This window comes from Nematolebias whitei, chromosome 1 (genome assembly GCF_014905685.2).
Source record: "Nematolebias whitei isolate Nwh7 chromosome 1, NemWhi1, whole genome shotgun sequence".
In the NCBI taxonomy this organism is placed as follows: domain Eukaryota; kingdom Metazoa; phylum Chordata; class Actinopteri; order Cyprinodontiformes; family Rivulidae; genus Nematolebias; species Nematolebias whitei.
Window position 1 is genome coordinate 7,467,821 of NC_056498.1, and position 5,191 is coordinate 7,473,011.

Below are 5,191 nucleotides of genomic sequence, written 5' to 3' on the forward strand. Positions count from 1 at the left end.
ACATGTCCTGTACCAGTCTAACATGTCCTGCTGTCCTCACACATGTCCTGTACCAGTCTAACATGTCCTGCTGTCCTCACACATGTCCTGTACCAGTCTAACATGCTTCTCTGCCACTCCAATTTTCCTCTTACAAAACCTCAGCTCTTCTCTCAGCATCCTGTCTTAGAAAAGATACCAAGTAAACTTGATTGAAGTATTCCTGTGTATTTGAGTCAGACTGTTTTGAACTGGGCTACAGTTTTACAGGATTTTTACTTTTCCAAAATATCTGTCTTTAACAAAAGTCCTGTTGATAGAGACACAACAGAAATACATGTTTAGACATTTTAAAGACACAATGAACCTCCTACACACTTTTTATTTGTGTGTTTCTTTAAAGACATCGGGGTTCAACGTAATGCTTTATTTGTCTTTAAGTGGGTAAATTTACTCGTTTTCTACAAGTAAGTGAAAAATTGAATTCACTATAACTGAAATAACACAACTAAGCTCATTCTGGGTGCAGGTTGGACTCCACCGGGACTGTCCCTTACCTCTGATCCGGTTTGTGGTCTTCATGAACAGGATCTAAAGGAGCAGTTGTGGAGAGGAGGGAACCTCAGGGTCTTATTTCTGTTTTATTCTGACGTTGTGGTTCTGTTGACGTGTTTGGGTTGTGACCTTCAGCATGCATAGCGACAGTTTACGGCCAAAGTGTGAAGCGTCTAGAATGAGAAACAATTCTAATTCTGAGACCATGGTTCTCAACTGGAAACAGGTGGAATGCCCCCTCTTTGCCTCGGGTGGAAGAGTTCAAGTATCTGAGCATCTTGTTCATGAGCGATGGTAAGATGGAGAGGGAGGTGGGTCAACAGAACATTCCTATGGAATGAGGATGCTGCTTTGGCTGGTTGGGAAAGATTAGTTGAAAGACAAAGCTCTGGATTTACTGGTCTGTCTATGTTCCAACCATCACCTGTGGTCAAGAGGTTTGGATCATGATCAAAATAATGAGATCCTGGATAGAAACGACTGAAATGATCTTCCTGTAGAGTACTCAGTCTTAGAGATCCGGGGGGAGCTCGGAGTAGAGCCGTTGCTCATCTGCATCAAAATAAGTCAGTTGAGGTTGTTGGGGCATCTGATCATGAATGGAAGTTTTCTGGGCATGTACTTTGTACCACTGGGAAGAGACACAAGAACTTTATAGGGAGATAATAGGTCCTCTCTGGTTGAGGAACTCATGAGATCCCCAGGAGGAGCTGGAGATCCTGCACCTGTTGTCTCTGCAACCCAACCACAGACAAGCAATACAACATGGATGGATGGATGGATGGATGAATGGATGAATGGATGGATGGAATATAACAGTATTTCTATTGTTAATCCAGAATAAGCCAACCAACAACTCCACTCAGGAAGGTAAAACGGTAAGTGCTTTATTTACAGGTGATGTGATTCACAGAGATCCTGGAAAGATCTGTAGTAGAACAGCAAAGGTGAGTATCTGGTTCCACAGCAGTATTCGAGTTGAAGATGACTTGGGATGTTATAACCTTACTTTGTCTTGTGTTTCATGTGCTTGGAGAGAATGTGGAGGTTTCCAGAAGCGGACAGCAAACCGGAGGCAGGTGAGTATAGATGGTGGGAGAGTGGTAGAACGGACTCAAAGACACTTCTCAAGGAAGGTGAACCAGGGAACCAGAGGCTGAAGAACACAAGGAAGCCAAGGTTAGTATTTTCATAGACTAGGTAAGTCTTGCTAAGTCTCTTCCACAACACCGAAAGGCATAAAATGTTACAGTGGCGAGAAGATGGTAAGCAGGGTCTTAAATACTGGATCAGCCAGAATCAAGGACAGCTTGTGATCACTGATGCCCCCTTCTCTCAGGAAGCAGCAAAGTGTGGTTGGTGAACAATCAATCAATCAATCAATCAATCAATCACCTTTATTTTACCAGGTAGAGCCAGTTGAGATCGAGATCTCTTTCACAAGGGTGACCTGGTCAAGTGGTCATCAGCACACGTCACAACAGAAAGTAGTAATCCTCACAGAACAAACAGTGCTAAAGTTAGTTTTACGTTGGACGTTGGACACAAAGCCACGGAGCGTGAATGTCCAACGTCCAACGTAAAACTAACTTTACTACGATAGGCTGTATACTGTGCTTAGAAACCAAAGTACACTGGTTAGTACAATGTAATTGTCAATTTATTTTAATTTTTAAGCGTATTGAACATTTCCAAATTTCTCTGATGCTTATGTTTGAATAAATGAACAACAAACTTTGTGCGACAGTTGGCTTTGTATTAAAAGCATATTATAGAATGTATAAAACTGTATCAAAGCAAAACATGTTCAAGTATTAAGTAGTAAGTATAGAATTATACAATAATTTGCTGGATAAGCGAATGTAATAAACAAGCGCTGCGTACAGATAGATTGTTACAGAAGCGTTTAACTGTCATTTAACGTATCATTGACACGTGCCTAATGATATGTCATGTATCACTGGGCACTTTTAAGTGGGTATACTGAAATTATTAAGCTTTTCTAGTGGATATACTCTGTATTCCTACGTATCACTAGACCACACCCCTGAGAACAACTATGTTCTTTATATCCAGCAAAGTTAAGTCAGGTCCTCTGGACGGTTTCTTTTTGTTGAAATGTTTTGTCTTTCATCCAAAAGACTTCATCTGTCCTAGGAGCCACAACAAACTCAGTCTTTTAAATAGCACCTTCACGTAGTGGGTCAACCAGTTTGATGGTGCTCAGGTGGTTTCTGGAGTCTGCCCTCTCCCCCTATCAACTCGTTAAAGGCAGTCATGGCCAAAGTGGTTCAAAACTGATGAAGTCTTTTGGATGAAAGACAAAATGTTTCAACAACAACAAAGAATTGTTCTAGAATTGCGCCGCTCAATGTGGCTGCATGTTGGAGCAGCTCTGTTACTTTCATTCTGAGATTTTGCCTTTGGAAACTTTAATTCCTCTTTTTCTGGATGTAAATCACATTTTTTGGATGATTGTTTCCTCTGGTATCAGATGCTGTGCAGCTGGAAGGATTTTTACTGAAACTTTTTTTTAAATTATTTTTTATTTTTATTTTATTTATTTATTCATTTAATAACAAAATAAAATACATATCAATTAACATTTATGTAATTAGAAAACAATTATAAATATAAAATGAAAGGTAGCAGATGAAGAAAAAATCTTATTGAATCTGCTCCTTATTTATCTAATAAACCATTCAAACAAACATATTCAGAAAATTATCAGAAACAAGTAAATAACTCAAGTAATATTTCAAATATCCAACATTTTTCATGAAATACATTCATATATATTTTTTTAGCAATTGAATTTTTACCATTTTCTTAAATACCGAGATTGATTTAGCTTCCTTAACATCTAACTCCAAGTCGTTCCACAGTCCAACACCCTGAATTAGGGTAGATCTTCCCTTCAAACTGGTTCTGAATTGCGGTTTAACAAAAACATCTTTCCCCTTAAGATTATAATTACTAGCTCTTTTTACACAATGCATTTGGATATTAGAAGGCAATGTATTATTATGAGCTCTATACATGAATGACAAAATGGTATAATCCACCAAATCAGGGAACTTCAACAACTTCATTTGACAAAATAATATACTCGATGGATGATAATAATGTTTACCCTTGATAATTCTTACAACTCTTTTCTGCAAAATAAAAATAGACTTTGTAATTGATTTACATGCTTTTCCCCAAACATTAACACAATAAATCAAATGTGGCACAACAATTGTATTGTACATCAAATACAATGCTTTGTCATTCAGTAGATACTTAACTCTATAAAATATTGCGATAGATTTTAATATTTTCATTTTAACAGAATTTATATGTTGCTTCCATGATAATTTATCATCAATGATGACACCCAAAAACTTCACCTCATATACTCTACAGATTTCAGAATCTTCAATCTTGAATGAAACATCAATATTTTTATTTTTATTGCTAAATATCATATAGTTAGTCTTATCCAAATTTAACGATACTTTGTTTAGTCTAAACCAACTTTGAATTTTACAAAACTCAATCATCATTAATTCCAATAACTGTTCAATATTCTTACCAGAACAAAAAAAAGTTGTGTCATCCGCAAAAAGAACGCATTTAAGGAGGCTGGACACCTTAACCAAATCATTCACATACAAGATGAACAACTTTGGACCAATTACAGATCCTTGAGGAACTCCACATGTAATGGAGCAGTAATCCGATCTCACATCATTTATCTGCACAAATTGGTTCCTGTTTTTTAAGTAACTGCACACCCACTGCAGAGCCAATCCTCTGATACCGTATTTGTATAATTTTTCAAAAAGAATGTTATGATCGACAGTATCAAATGCCTTTTTTAAGTCCACAAACACACTCACACAATACTGTTTTCGGTCCACAGCAGTTGTTACTTGTTCCATAAAGTCTACTAGCGCCATGGATGTGGAATTTTTTTCTCTAAAACCATATTGGCTATTAGTTAGAATATTTTGCCTTTCAATAAATTGGTCTAGTCTGTTACTAAATAATTTCTCCAAGATCTTAGAAAACTGTGGTAACAACGATATCGGTCGATAGTTATTAAACACACATTTGTCACCACCTTTAAAAAGAGGAACCACTTTAGCCACCTTCATTCTATCAGGAAATACTCCCTTAGTAAAAGATAAATTACATACATATGTAAATGGTTCGATTACATGACCCAATATGTGTTTTACAAACATCATGTCCATATCCATCCAATCCTTTGATCTTTTGTCTACAAATTTATTGACTACAGTCATTATATCATATTTGTCAGTTCCAGTCAGGAACATACTTGCAAGATAATCATCAATTAAATAGTTCACATTGTTATCCACTTTAGGTATCGTTGCAGCAAGGCTGGATCCAACGTTCACAAAGTATTGATTAAATCCATTAGCAATTACATTTTCATCACATACATTCTTGTTGTCTATTGTAAAGTTTTGTGAAATGCCTGTTTTTCTTATTTTTTTTGTAAAACATTATTCACTACCCGCCATGTTGCCTTGATGTCTCCTTTACTTTTATTCAATAAATCACTATAATATTCTTTCTTATGTTTTCTTATAATCCCGACTAATTTATTTTTATACTTCTTATATTTATCTTCTGCTTCTTTTGT

At 36.4% G+C, this 5,191-nt stretch overlaps 1 protein-coding gene across 1 annotated transcript in view; it reads left to right on the plus strand.

The window, feature by feature from the left end:
* mllt3 (MLLT3 super elongation complex subunit) overlaps nt 1-5,191 on the plus strand; it is a 152,106-nt gene that overhangs the window by 11,212 nt on the left and 135,703 nt on the right. The window lies entirely within an intron of this gene.